This window comes from Pseudophryne corroboree, chromosome 5 (assembly GCF_028390025.1).
Source record: "Pseudophryne corroboree isolate aPseCor3 chromosome 5, aPseCor3.hap2, whole genome shotgun sequence".
Taxonomy (NCBI): domain Eukaryota; kingdom Metazoa; phylum Chordata; class Amphibia; order Anura; family Myobatrachidae; genus Pseudophryne; species Pseudophryne corroboree.
Window position 1 is genome coordinate 31,516,929 of NC_086448.1, and position 16,000 is coordinate 31,532,928.

Genomic DNA, 16,000 nt, shown 5'->3' on the forward strand with positions numbered 1-16,000 from the left:
AACTTCAGCATCACAGCTGCCACTAACAGCCATATGCTTAAAACTTCTCTCCAGATATTAACCCCGTGCAGGGGAGGACAGAAACACAACGTAGAATTATACTGAGATTGCCCCACATTTTATTCCGGGTTACTATACAGATGGAAGAAGCGGAGTAGGAAGGTCAGTGATATCGTTCTGCTCAAATGTACAGAGGAATAACCATCACAGAAATAGCATCAACAACAAGGGTACGCTATCGGAAAGGGATAAGGGGCATGGCTACAACGGTGCCAGTTACAAACGGGATCCGGTCTCTAGGTCGACGGTAACTAGGTCGACCACTATTGGTCGACAGTAACTAGGTCGACAGGGTTTCTAGGTCAAAATGTTCTAGGTCGACAGGTCAAAAGGTCGACATGCGATTTAAAAAAAAATGTTTTACTTTTTCATACTTAACGATCCACGCGGACTACGATTGGGAATGGTAACCTGTGCTGAGCGCAGTGGTAGCAGAGCGAGGCACCTTGCCTGAAGTTTGCTCGCCATACAAGGGGACAAGGTGCATTAATTGGGGTTTCCGGTCACTGTACTGAGAAAACGACTCCAAAAAAACCATTAAAAAAACACATGTCGACCTGTCGACCTAGATCATGTCGACCTAGAGACCCTGTCAACCTAGTTACTGTTGACCAATAGTGGTCGACCTAGTTACTATCTACCTTCCATACCACACCCGTTACAAACGGGTGTGGTTCATCAAATCGACAGTATCTAGGTCGACAACGTTTAGGTCGACCACTGTAGGTCGACAGTCACTAGGTCGACATGGATGGAAGGTCGACAGGGTATCTAGGTCGACATGTGCTAGGTCGACAGGTCTAAAGGTCGACATGAGGATTTTTTTTTTTTTTTTGGTGTTGTTTTCTTCGTAGAGTGACCGGGATCCCAAATTAGTGCACCGCGTCCCCTCGCATGGCTCGCTTCGCTCGCCATGCTTCGGGCATGGTGCCTTCGCTTCGCTCGGCACAGATTACCGTTCCAATCGTAGTCCACATGGATCGTTAAATATGAAAAAATAAGAATTTACTTACCGATAATTCTATTTCTCGTAGTCCGTAGTGGATGCTGGGGACTCCGTAAGGACCATGGGGAATAGCGGCTCCGCAGGAGACTGGGCACAAAAGTAAAGCTTTAGGACTACCTGGTGTGCACTGGCTCCTCCCCCTATGACCATCCTCCAAGCCTCAGTTAGGATACTGTGCCCGGACGAGCGTACACAATAAGGAAGGATTTTGAATCCCGGGTAAGACTCATACCAGCCACACCAATCACACCGTATAACTTGTGATCTAAACCCAGTTAACAGCATGATAACAGAGGAGCCTCTAGAAAAGATGGCTCACTACAGCAATAACCCGATTTTTGGTAACAATAACTATGTACAAGTATTGCAGACAATCCGCACTTGGGATGGGCGCCCAGCATCCACTACGGACTACGAGAAATAGAATTATCGGTAAGTAAATTCTTATTTTCTCTGACGTCCTAGTGGATGCTGGGGACTCCGTAAGGACCATGGGGATTATACCAAAGCTCCCAAATGGGCGGGAGAGTGCGGATGACTCTGCAGCACCAAATGAGAGAACTCCAGGTCCTCCTCAGCCAGGGTATCAAATTTGTAGAATTTTACAAACGTATTTGCTCCTGACCAAGTAGCTGCTCGGCAAAGTTGTAAAGCCGAGACCCCTCGGGCAGCCGCCCAAGATGAGCCCACCTTCCTTGTGGAGTGGGCATTTACAGATTTTTGGCTGTGGCAGGTCTGCCACAGAATGTGCAAGCTGAATTGTACTACAAATCCAACGAGCAATAGTCTGCTTAGAAGCAGGAGCACCCAGCTTGTTGGGTGCATACAGGATAAACAGCGAGTCAGATTTTCTGACTCCAGCCGTCCTGGAAACATATATTTTCAGGGCCCTGACAACGTCTAGCAACTTGGAGTCCTCCAAGTCCCTAGTAGCCGCAGGCACCACAATAGGTTGGTTCAGGTGAAACGCTGAAACCACCTTAGGGAGAAACTGAGGACGAGTCCTCAATTCCGCCCTGTCCGAATGGAAAATCAGATAAGGGCTTTTACAGGATAAAGCCGCCAATTCTGACACGCGCCTGGCCCAGGCCAGGGCCAACAGCATGACCACTTTCCATGTGAGATATTTTAACTCCACAGATTTAAGTGGTTCAAACCAATGTGACTTTTGGAACCCATAAACTACATTGAGATCCCAAGGTGCCACTGGAGGCACAAAAGGAGGCTGTATATGCAGTACCCCTTTTACAAACGTCTGAACTTCAGGGACTGAAGCTAGTTCTTTTTGGAAGAAAATGGACAGGGCCGAAATTTGAACCTTAATGGACCCCAATTTCAGGCCCATAGACACTCCTGTTTGCAGGAAATGTAGGAATCGACCCAGTTGAATTTCCTCCGTCGGGCCTTACTGGCCTCGCACCACGCAACATATTTTCGCCAAATGCGGTGATAATGTTTTGCGGTTACATCCTTCCTGGCTTTGATCAGGATAGGGATGACTTCATCCGGAATGCCTTTTTCCTTCAGGATCCGGCGTTCAACCGCAATGCCGTCAAACGCAGCCGCGGTAAGTCTTGGAACAGACAGGGTCCTTGCTGGAGCAGGTCCCTTCTTAGAGGTAGAGTCCACGGATCCTCCGTGAGCATCTCTTGAAGTTCCGGTTACCAAGTCCTTCTTGGCCAATCCGGAGCCACGAATATAGTGCTTACTCCTCTCCATCTTATAATTCTCAGTACCTTGGGTATGAGAGGCAGAGGAGGGAACACATACACTGACTGGTACACCCACGGTGTTACCAGAGCGTCTACAGCTATTGCCTGAGGGTCCCTTGACCTGGCGCAATACCTGTCGAGTTTTTCCCAACGGTTTATAATCATGTGGAAGACTTCTGGGTGAAGTCCCCACTCTCCCGGGTGGAGGTCGTGTCTGCTGAGGAAGTCTGCTTCCCAGTTGTCCACTCCCGGAATGAATACTGCTGACAGTGCTATCACATGATTTTCCGCCCAGCGAAGAATCCTTGCAGCTTCTGCCATTGCCCTCCTGCTTCTTGTGCCACCCTGTCTGTTTACGTGGGTGACTGCCGTGATGTTGTCCGACTGGATCAACACCGGCTGACCTTGAAGCAGAGGTCTTGCTAAGCTTAGAGCATTGTAAATGGCCCTTAGCTTCAGGATATTTATGTGAAGTGATGTCTCCAGGCTTGACCATAAGCCCTGGAAATTCCTTCCCTGTGTGACTGCTCCCCAGCCTCGCAGGCTGGCATCCGTGGTCACCAGGACCCAGTCCTGAATGCCGAATCTGCGGCCCTCTAGAAGATGAGCACTCTGCAACCACCACAGGAGGGACACCCTTGTCCTTGGTGACAGGGTTATCCGCTGATGCATCTGAAGATGCGACCCGGACCATTTGTCCAGCAGGTCCCACTGGAAAGTTCTTGCGTGGAATCTGCCGAATGGGATTGCTTCGTAGGAAGCCACCATTTTTCCCAGAACCCTTGTGCATTGATGCACTGAGACTTGGCTCGGTTTTAGGAGGTTCCTGACTAGCTCGGATAACTCCCTGGCTTTCTCCTCCGGGAGAAACACCTTTTTCTGGACTGTGTCCAGGATCATCCCTAGGAACAGAAGACGAGTCATCGGAACCAGCTGCGATTTTGGAATATTGAGAATCCAACCGTGCTGCCGCAACACTACCTGAGATAGTGCTACACCGACCTCCAACTGTTCTCTGGATCTTACCCTTATCAGGAGATCATCCAAGTAAGGGATAACTAAAAACTCCCTTCCTTCGAAGGAGTATCATCATTTCGGCCATTACCTTGGTAAAGACCCGGGGTGCCGTGGACCATCCAAACGGCAGCGTCTGAAACTGATAGTGACAGTTCTGTACCACAAACCTGAGGTACCCTTGGTGAGAAGGGTAAATTGGGACATGAAGGTAAGCATCCTTGATGTCCAGAGACACCATGTAGTCCCCTTCTTCCAGGTTCGCAATCACTGCTCTGAGTGACTCCATCTTGAATTTGAACTTCTGTATGTAAGTGTTCAAAGATTTTAGATTTAAAATCGGTCTCACCGAGCCGTCCGGCTTCGGTACCACAACAGTGTGGAATAATACCCCTTTCCCTGTTGCAGGAGGGGTACCTTGATTATCACCTACTGGGAATACAGCTTGTGAATGGCTTCCAAAACTGCCTCCCTGTCGGAGGGAGACGTCGGTAAAGCCGACTTTAGGAAACGGCGAGGGGGAGACGTCTCGAATTCCAATTTGTACCCCTGAGATACCACCTGAAGGATCCAGGGGTCTACTTGCGAGTGAGCCCACTGCGCGCTGAAATTCTTGAGACGGGCCCCCACCGTGCCTGAGTCCGCTTGTAAAGCCCCAGCGTTATGCTGAGGGCTTGGCAGAGGCGGGAGAGGGCTTCTGTTCCTGGGAACTGGCTGATTTCTGCAGCCTTTTTCCTCTCCCTCTGTCACGGGGCAGAAATGAGGAACCTTTTGCCCGCTTGTCCTTATGGGAACGAAAGGACTGCGCCTGATAATACGGCGTCTTCTTATGTTGAGAGGCGACCTGGGGTAAAAACGTGGATTTCCCAGCTGTTGCCGTGGCCACCAGGTCTGAAAGACCGACCCCAAATAACTCCTCCCCTTTATTAAGGCAATACTTCCATATGCCGTTTGGAATCCGCATCACCTGACCACTGTCGTGTCCATAACCCTCTTCTGGCAGAAATGGACAACGCACTTACTCTTGATGCCAGTCGGCAAATATTCCGCTGTGCATCACGCATATATAGAAATGCATCTTTTAAATGCTCTATAGGCAATAATATACTGTCCCTATCTAGGGTATCAATATTTTCAGTCAGGGAATCCGACCACGCCAACCCAGCACTGCACATCCAGGCTGAGGCGATTGCTGGTCGCAGTATAACACCAGTATGTGTGTAAATACATTTTAGGATACCCTCCTGCTTTCTATCAGCAGGATCCTTAAGGGCGGCCATCTCAGGAGAGGGTAGAGCCCTTGTTTTGACAAGCGTGTGAGCGCTTTATCCACCCTAGGAGGTGTTTTTATCGGGGGAAACCCACGCTTCATCACACACCTCATTTAATTTCTCAGATTCAGGAAAACTACAGGTAGTTTTTCCTCACCGAACATAATACCCCTTTTGGTGGTACTCGTATTATCAGAAATGTGTAAAACATTTTTGATTGCCTCAATCATGTAACGTGTGGCCCTACTGGAAGTCACATTTGTCTCTTCACCGTCGACACTGGAGTCAGTATCCGTGTCGGCGTCTGTATCTGCCATCTGAGGTAACGGGCGCTTTAGAGCCCCTGACGGCCTATGAGACGTCTGGACAGGCACAAGCTGAGTAGCCGGCTGTCTCATGTCAACCACTGTCTTTTGTAAAGAGCTGACACTGTTAATTCCTTCCAACAGTTCACCCACTCAGGTGTCGACCCCCTAGGGGGTGACATCCCTATTACAGGCAATTTGCTCCGCCTCCACATCATTTTCCTCCTCATACATGTCGACACAAACGTACCGACACACAGCACACACACAGGGAATGCTCTGATAGAGGACAGGACCCCACTAGCCCTTTGGGGAGACAGAGGGAGAGTTTGCCAGCACACACCAGAGCGCTATATATATATACAGGGATAACCTTATATAAGTGTTTTTCCCCTTATAGCTGCTGTATTGTTAATACTGCGCCTAATTAGTGCCCCCCTCTCTTTTTTAACCCTTTCTGTAGTGTAGTGACTGCAGGGGAGAGCCAGGGGAGCTTCCCTCCAACGGAGCTGTGAGGGAAAATGGCGCCAGTGTGCTGAGGAGATAGGCTCCGCCCCTTTTTCGCGGACTTTTCTCCTGCTTTTTTATGGATTCTGGCAGGGGTTAAAATTCATCCATATAGCCCTGGGGGCTATATGTGATGTATTTTCGCCAGCCAAGGTGTTTTTATTGCTGCTCAGGGCGCCCCCCCCTAGCGCCCTGCACCCTCAGTGACCGAAGTGTGAAGTGTGCTGAGGAGCAATGGCGCACAGCTGCAGTGCTGTGCGCTACCTTGGTGAAGACAGGATGTCTTCTGCCGCCGATTTTCCGGACCTCTTCTTGCTTCTGGCTCTGTAAGGGGGCCGGCGGCGCGGCTCTGGGACCGGACTCCATGGCTGGGCCTGTGTTCGATCCCTCTGGAGCTAATGGTGTCCAGTAGCCTAAGAAGCCCAATCCACTCTGCACGCAGGTGAGTTCGCTTCTTCTCCCCTTAGTCCCTCGATGCAGTGAGCCTGTTGCCAGCAGATCTCACTGAAAATAAAAAACCTAAAACTAAACTTTTCACTAAGCAGCTCAGGAGAGCCACCTAGTGTGCACCCTTCTCGTTCGGGCACAAAAATCTAACTGAGGCTTGGAGGAGGGTCATAGGGGGAGGAGCCAGTGCACATCAGGTAGTCCTAAAGCTTTACTTTTGTGCCCAGTCTCCTGCGGAGCCGCTATTCCCCATGGTCCTTACGGAGTCCCCAGCATCCACTAGGACGTCAGAGAAAATTCAAAAAAAGAAAAAAATTTGAAACTCATGTCGACCTTTAGACCTGTCGACCTAGAAACCCTGTCGACCTTCCATCCATGTCGACCTAGTGACTGTCGACCTACAGTGGTCGACCTAAACATTGTCGACCTAGATACTGTCGATCTTCAGACCGGATCCCGTTACAAACACCCCATGTAAAAGCAGGAGTGTAACCTAGCAACAGTGTAGTGTAAGCAATGTTCTGTCTGTTACAATGTATCTCTATCTCTCTCCCAAACCTCAAAGACTGACCGACGTCTCCCATCAGCCAATATAAAGGTGGTGAAAAGATTGGTCCTTAGCTTGAGATTAGCTGGGTGGGCGGATGGGTCTCTTGTACTTGAATTATACAATATTGGGCAGTACGGATGGTGTAGTGGTTAGCATTACTGCCTCACAACACTGAGGTCATGGGTTCCATTCCCACCATGGCCCAACTGTGTGGAGTTTGTATATTCTCCCCGTACTTACGTGGGTTTCCTCCGGGTACTCCGGTTTCCTCCCAAATATACTGATACTGTAGATTAATTGGCTTCCAACAAACGTGTGTGTGACCCACTGCGGTCAGTCTGTTGTAGCGTGATCTCACAATGGTACAGACAGGTGCTGGGATCATTATATATTTGGGACAGTCAGAGATGAGGCACCAGGAGGGCGAGGTGTGACCTCTATGAAATACTGTATGTGCGTATCAAAGGGTCTGTCAGTTTACCGGGGTGACGCAGTGCACCAGCCATTGGGACATCTCACACTTTTTCAGATGAAGTGGGGTACGTACAGATTTCTATACAATTCAGGATATTCCCTAGAGATCCATTATTCCCGATGAGCGCCAGCCCAATACGAAGCGGAACACCTGGGGAGGGCCTATACCTCACTTCGCGACAGTGCGGTAGATTTCTTAGATAGAGGTATTGGGGGTATTTTCCAAATGTTATTTAAAAAGAAAACAAACTGTTTAAAAATATTTCTATAATGAACATTCTGCAACTTGCACTTGTCTGAACAGTGACCGATTTCCTTCTTCATTTATTAGGTTTCTCATTTACAAATATAAAAAGGCCCCTACCTCCGTTTTACTGATGCTGCAAATCTTACCCAGTGATCCCTGCTCTGCCATCTTTTTTTTTTCTTTTGTACAAGAACTTCCAACATTTAATTAAAAAAAAAAATTTTTTAAATGACCTTATGGGATTTAGGTTTCCAGATATTATTCAGCGGGGTCTAGATGGGATCTGGGCTCAGACTGGTTCACTCCAGGACGTTTATTTTAGTGCAAGTTACTCCAGCGTGCATTACGCTGCGTGTCATTGTTCTGCTAGGACATAAATCTCTTGCAGATGGCTGCAGGTTTTCAGCCAATATCTGTCTGTATCCTGCTCTCTGCCCCCCCCCCCCCCCCCCAACCCCCCTGCCCCCGCCGCCCAATAAGCGTCAGAGTTATGAAGTATCCTGCCTTTTTTAATTTGGTAAATCTATAGAAATGTAAATTTGAGACGTGTTAATGTAAGTAAATATTAATCCCTGGTTCTTGGCGTTACCCGAGGAGCACTTGTAGCAGATACGGTAATGGGTGTAGTATGGTATGCCGGCGGCCGGGCTCCCGGCGACCAGCATACCGGCGCCGGGAGCCCGACCGACGGCATACCGACAGCGTGGCGAGCGCAAATGAGCCCCTTGCAGGCTCGCTACGCTGCGGGCACGGTGGCGCGCCACGCTATTTATTCTCCCTCCAGGGGGGTCGTGGACCCCCACGAGGGAGAATATCTGTCGGTATGCTGGCTGTCGGTATTCTGGCGCCGGTATACTGTGCGCCGGCATCCCGATAGTCGGCATACTGAAGACCACCCACGGCAATACGTGACAGGAGCATATTTGTATTTTATTACTTTCTACACACTGGGGGTGCAATCCAAATTTTGATCTGATTGTCCGTTTGGGCGTTATCGTAACACAAGTCACACATCGGAAAGGACGTCATTATGTCAACCCACTTTTCATCCCCTTAGGGGAGGTTAATTAAAATTCTAAGTACATAGTTTTCCTATTTCCCACCTGAAGAATATCTATGTAATAGGCCCTACACACTGGGCGATATTACTGAAAGATATGGACAATCTCGTTCATTAATGAACGAGAAAACGTTCACATCTTTGTGTGTGGAGGCCCCAGCGATGAACGATGTGCGGCCCCGCGCTCGTTCATCGCTGGTGCCCCGTCGGCTGTGCGTGCAGGCCAATATGGACGATCTCGTCCATATTTGCCTGCACTGCTATGGAGCCAGGTGACGGGGGGAGTGAAGAAACTTCACTCCCCCCGTAACTACCCCCGCCGCCGGGTCGCCCGTCGGCCGTATCCGCCGTCGGGCAGCTCGGCCAATGTGTAGGGCCCTTTACATTTAAGCTTCCTAACATATCAGGAAGTAAGAATTAGTGATGAGTGAGTGAGGGCTTTTGCATTACTATATTTTATATAATATATATATATATATATATATATATATATATATATATATATATCAATAAAAAAGCTGCGCATTAGACACACTTTCCTTTTTCACGTATCCAGCAGATTTTTTGAAAGTCCTGTGTCCCGTTTTTTATATATGATGTACGCTGCCGCTTCCTCCGTTTAGGAATTAGAGCCACTAATTCCAATGCACATGTAACGAAAGAAGAATGGAGGGAGTGGCCTGTGGAGCTGGTGACAGACTGTCATAACCTGGTCTTGGTCCCGGTGAAAGAACGATTAATTGCCCGTGATTCCTAACAGAGAGACGGAGGATCGGATATGGGAGAGAGCGGTTCCGGGGCTCGATTGCTATATGGAGGACGGAACGCACCATTTTAAACTGAGATGTATGTGAGCATTTGTTTTTAATAAATGGAATTGTAAACCTTTTACTTACACCTGCGCCCTCCATTCTTCTTTCGTTATATATATATATATATATATATATATATATATATATTTATATTTCTTTATTTTTAAATTATTATTTATTTATATATTTCTTTTTTTATACCAGCCAATCACATCAGTCCCTGCCCCAGTGGAGCTTACAATCTATATTCCCTATCACATGTACACGCACACACAATCATGCTAGGGTTAATTTTGTCGGGAACCAATTAACCTACCAGCATATTATGGATTGTGACAGGAACCAGAGTACCCGGAGGAAACCCACGCAAGTACGGGGAGAATATACAAACTCCACACAGTTAGGGCCATGGTGAGATTTAAACCCAGGACCTCAGTGCTGTGAGGCAGTAATACTAACCACTACACCATCCGTGCTGCCCGTATAGACACACGCACACACATTAGACAGATACAGGCATTAGTCGTTTTGCTCTTTTTATCTCTCTCTCTCTCCACAACAACTGCACTGCCAGACGATGGGAAAACATCTGAACGAGAGGTTTAAATATTTAATCGTTTTCTTTTTGGCATATGAACACGGGAGGCGCAATTAAATTCTGGTCTCATTCCGCACCGAAATCTCCTTTATAAATGTATGCAAAAGGCTTCCGGGCAGAAATGTGTAAATGCAAAGTGCAGACGGTGATGAGAACGGACGTCGCAGCTCCCACAGATCAAGGTCAGCGTTTCAGGAATGTTATAGACACACATTACAATTCGCCTCGTAGTGTGTGTGTGTGTGTGTGTGTGTGTGTGTGTGTGTGTGTGTGTGTGTGTGTGTGATCGAGTAAAGAATTGTGCTGCACAACCTGTTGTGGCTCCGCAGACATAGTGACTTGTGACAGGATACTGATAGGAACACAATTCTTATCCATTCATTCATCTAGGGGAGAGGGATGAGCGCTGTGTGACAATAAATGCCACCTCTACTGCACACTGCACCAGGCCTGGTAAAGTTTTGCCAGCACGTAACACAGTCCAGCGCATGGGAACATAGAAGGTTTTCTGCACACTGATGTGAGAATGATGGAGGCCGTTATCTAATCCATCTGGCCAGCTATTCCCACCGCACTCAGTGGTTGGACACAAGATGACATATGACTTAGGGGGTTATACGTTTAATAATAAGAATTTACTTACCGATAATTCTATTTCTCGGAGTCCGTAGTGGATGCTGGGGTTCCTGAAAGGACCATGGGGAATAGCGGCTCCGCAGGAGACAGGGCACAAAAAGTAAAGCTTTAGGATCAGGTGGTGTGCACTGGCTCCTCCCCCTATGACCCTCCTCCAAGCCTCAGTTAGGTACTGTGCCCGGACGAGCGTACACAATAAGGAAGGATTTATGAATCCCGGGTAAGACTCATACCAGCCACACCAATCACACTGTACAACCTGTTATCTGAACCCAGTTAACAGTATGATAACAGCGGAGCCTCTGAAAAGATGGCTCACAACAATAATAACCCGATTTTTGTAACTATGTACAAGTAATGCAGATAATCCGCACTTGGGATGGGCGCCCAGCATCCACTACGGACTCCGAGAAATAGAATTATCGGTAAGTAAATTCTTATTTTCTCTATCGTCCTAGTGGATGCTGGGGTTCCTGAAAGGACCATGGGGATTATACCAAAGCTCCCAAACGGGCGGGAGAGTGCGGATGACTCTGCAGCACCGAATGAGAGAACTCCAGGTCCTCCTTAGCCAGGGTATCAAATTTGTAGGATTTTACAAACGTGTTTGCCCCTGACTAAATAGCCGCTCGGCAAAGTTGTAAAGCCGAGACCCCTCGGGCAGCCGCCCAAGATGAGCCCACCTCCCTTGTGGAATGGGCATTTACATATTTTGGCTGTGGCAGGCCTGCCACAGAATGTGCAAGCTGAATTGTATTACACATCCAACTAGCAAAAGTCTGCTTAAAAGCAAGAGCACCCAGTTTGTTGGGTGCATACAGGATAACAGCAAGTCAGTTTTCCTGACTCCAGCCGTCCTGGAACCTATATTTTCAGGGCCCTGACCACATCTAGCAACTTGGAGTCCTCCAAGTCCCTAGTAGGCGCAAGACACCACAATAAGCTGGTTCAGGTGAAACACTGACACCACCTTAGGGAGAGAACTGGGGACGAGTCCGCAGCTCTGCCCTGTCCGAATGGACAAACAGATATGGGCTTTTTTGAGAAAAAAACCACCAATTTGACACTCGCCTGGTCCAGGCCAGGTCCAAGAGCATGTTCACTTTTCATGTGAGATGCTTCAAATCCACAGATTTGACTGGTTTTAAACCAATGTGTTTTGAGGAATCCCAGAACTACGTTGAGATCCCACAGTGCCACTGGAGGCACAAAAGGGGGTTGTATATGCAATACTCCCTTGACAAACTTCTGGACTTCAGGAACTGAAGCCAATTCTTTCTGGAAGAAAAATCGACAGGGCCGAAATTTGAACCTTAATGGACCCCAATTTTAGGCCCATAGACACTCCTGTTTGCAAGAAATGCAGGAATCGACCGAGTTGAAATTTCTTCGTGGGGCCTTCCTGGCCTCACACCACGCAACATATTTTCGCCACATGTGGTGATAATGTTGTGCGGTCACCTCCTTTCTGGCTTTGACCAGGGTAGGAATGACCTCTTCCTGAATGCCTTTTCCCTTAGGATCCGGCGTTCCACCGCCATGCCGTCAAACGCAGCTGCGGTAAGTCTTGGAACAGACATGGTACTTGCTGAAACAAGTCCCTTCTTAGCGGCAGAGGCCATAAGTCCTCTGTGAGCATCTCTTGAAGTTCCGGGTACCAAGTCCTTCTTGGCCAATCCGGAGCCATGAGTATAGTTCTTACTCCTCTACGTCTTATAATTCTCAGTACCTTAGGTATGAAAAGCAGAGGATGGAACACATACACCGACTGGTACACCCACGGTGTTACCAGAATGTCCACAGCTATTGCCTGAGGGTCTCTTAACCTGGCGCAATACCTGTCCCGTTTTTTTTTTTTGTTCAGACGGGACGCCATCATGTCCACCTTTGGTAATTCCCAACGGTTTACAATTATGTGGAAAACTTCCCCATGAAGTTCCCACTCTGCCGGGTGGAGGTCGTGTCTACTGAGGAAGTCTGCTTCCCAGTTTCCATTCCCGGAATGAAACACTGCTGACAGTGCTATCACATGATTTTCCGCCCAGCGAAAAGTCCTTGCAGTTTTTGCCACTGCCCTCCTGCTTCTTGTGCCGCCCTGTCTATTTACGTGGGCGACTGCCGTGATGTTTTATCCTACTGGATCAATACCGGCTGACCTTGAAGCAGAGGTCTTGCTAAGCTTAGAGCATTATAAATTTACCCTTAGCTATATTTATGTGGAGAAAAATCTCCAGACTTGATCACACTCCCTGGAAATTTTTTCCTTGTGTGACTGCTCCCCAGCCTCTCGGCTGGCCTCCGTGGTCACCAACATCCAAAACTGAATGCCGAATCTGCGGCCCTCTAGAAGATGAGCACTCTGTAACCACCACAGGAGAGACACCCTTGTCCTTGGATATAGGGTTATCCGCTGATGCATCTGAAGATGCGATCCGGACCATTTGTCCAGCAGATCCCACTGAAAAGTTCTTGCATGAAATCTGCCGACTGGAATTGCTTCGAAGGAAGTCACCATTTTTTTACCATGGCCCTTGTGCAATGATGCACTGATTTTAGGAGGTTCCTGACTAGCTCGGATAACTCCCTGGCTTTCTCTTCCGGGAGAAACACCTTTTTCTGGACTGTGTCCAGAATCATCCCTAAGCACAGGAGACTTGTTGTCGGGATCAGCTGCGATTTTGGAATCTTTAGAATCCACCCCTGCTGTTGTAACAGTATCCGAGATAGTGCTACTCCGACCTCCAACTGTTCCCTGTATACTTTGCCCTTATCAGGAGATCGTCCAAGTAAGGGATAATTAAGACGCCTTTTCTTTGAAGAAGAACCATCATTTCGGCCATTACCTTGGTAAAGACCCGGGGTGCCGTAGACAATCCAAACGGCAGCGTCTGAAACTGATAGTGACAGTTCTGTACCACGAACCTGAGGTACCCTTAGTGATAAGGGCAAATTTGGGACATGGAGGTACGCATCCCTGATGTCTCGGGACACCAGATAGTCCCCTTCTTCCCGGTTCGTTATCACTGCTCTGAGTGACTCCATCTTGATTTGAACCTTTGTAAGTGTTCAAATTTTTTTAGATTTAGAATAGGTCTCACCTAGCCTTCTGGCTTCAGTACCACAATATAGTGTGGAATAATACCCCTTTTCTTGTTGTAGGAGGGGTAATTTAATTATCACCTGCTGGGAATACAGCTCGTGAATTTTTTCCCATACTGCCTCCTTGTCGGAGGGAGACCTTGGTAAAGCAGCCTTCAGGAGCCTGCGCAGGGGAAACGTCTCGACATTCCAAACTGTACCCCTGGGATACTACTTGTAGGATCCAGGGGTCCTGTACGGTCTCAGCGTCATGCTGAGAGCTTGTCAGAAGCGGTGGAACGCTTCTGTTCCTGGGAATGGGCTGCCTGCTGCAGTCTTCTTCCCTTTCCTCTATCCCTGGGCAGATATGACTCTTATAGGGACGAAAGGACTGAAGCTGAAAAGACGGTGTCTTTTTCTGCAGAGATGTGACTTAGGGTAAAAACGGTGGATTTTCCAGCAGTTGCCGTGGCCACCAGGTCCGATGGACCGACCCCAAATAACTCCTCTTCCTTTATACGGCAATACACCTTTGTGCCGTTTGGAATCTGCATCACCTGACCACTGTCGTGTCCATAAACATCTTCTGGCAGATATGGACATCGCACTTACTCTTGATGCCAGAGTGCAAATATCCCTCTGTGCATCTCGCATATATAGAAATACATCCTTTAAATGCTCTATAGTCAATAAAATACTGTCCCTGTCAAGGGTATCAATATTTTTAGTCAGGGAATCCGACCAAGCCACCCCAGCTCTGCACATCCAGGCTGAGGCGATCGCTGGTCGCAGTATAACACCAGTATGTGTGTATATACTTTTTATGATATTTTTCCAGCCTCCTGTCAGCTGGCTCCTTGAGGACGGCCCTATCTATAGACGGTACCGCCACTTGTTCTGATAAGCGTGTGAGCGCCTTATCCACCCTAAGGGGTGTTTCCCAACGCGCCCTAACTTCTGGCGGGAAAGGGTATACCGCCCATATTTTCTATCGGGGGGAACCCACGCATCATCACACACTTCATTTAATTTATCTGATTCAGGAAAAACTACGGTAGTTTTTTCACATCCCACATAATACCCTCTTTTGTGGTACTTGTAGTATCAGAAATATGTAACACCTCCTTCATTGCCCTTAACGTGTGGCCCTAATAAGGAATACGTTTGTTTATTCACCGTCGACACTGGATTCAGTGTCCCTGTCTGTGTCTGTGTCGACCGACTAAAGTAAACGGGCGTTTTAAAACCCCTGACGGTGTTTTTGAGACGTCTGGACCGGTACTAATTGTTTGTCGGCCGTCTCATGTCGTCAACCGACCTTGGCGCGTGTTGACATTATCACGTAATTCCCTAAATAAGCCATCCATTCCGGTGTCGACTCCCTAGAGAGTGACATCACCATTACAGGCAATTGCTCCGCCTCCTCACCAACATCGTCCTCATACATGTCGACACACACGTACCGACACACAGCACACACACAGGGAATGCTCTGATAGAGGACAGGACCCACTAGCCCTTTGGAGAGACAGAGGGAGAGTTTGCCAGCACACACCAAAAACGCTATAATTATATAGGGACAACCTTATATAAGTGTTTTCCCTTATAGCATCTTTTTTATATATTTCTAACGCCAAATTAGTGCCCCCCCTCTCTGTTTTAACCCTGTTTCTGTAGTGCAGTGCAGGGGAGAGCCTGGGAGCCTTCCCTCCAGCCTTTCTGTGAGGGAAAATGGCGCTGTGTGCTGAGGAGATAGGCCCCGCCCCTTTTTCGGCGGCCTCGTCTCCCGCTCTTAACGGATTCTGGCAGGGGTTAAATATCTCCATATAGCCCCCGGAGGCTATATGTGAGGTATTTTTAGCCAAAAAAGGTTTTCATTTGCCTCCCAGGGCGCCCCCCTCCCAGCGCCCTGCACCCTCAGTGACTGCCGTGTGAAGTGTGCTGAGAGGAAAATGGCGCACAGCTGCAGTGCTGTGCGCTACCTTAAGAAGACTGAGGAGTCTTCTGCCGCCGATTCTGGACCTCTTCTCGTTTCAGCATCTGCAAGGGGGCCGGCGGCGAGGCTCCGGTGACCATCCAGGCTGTACCTGTGATCGTCCCTCTGGAGCTAATGTCCAGTAGCCAAGAAGCCAATCCATCCTGCACGCAGGTGAGTTCACTTCTTCTCCCCTAAGTCCCTCGTTGCAGTGATCCTGTTGCCAGCAGGACTCACTGTAAAATAAA

The 16,000-nt window shown here is 48.3% G+C and overlaps 1 protein-coding gene across 10 annotated transcripts in view; it reads right to left on the bottom strand.

Annotated features, from left to right (window-relative positions):
* PTK2 (protein tyrosine kinase 2) overlaps positions 1 to 16,000 on the bottom strand; it is a 449,027-nt gene that overhangs the window by 192,746 nt on the left and 240,281 nt on the right. The gene's annotated exons all lie outside the window — the stretch shown is intronic.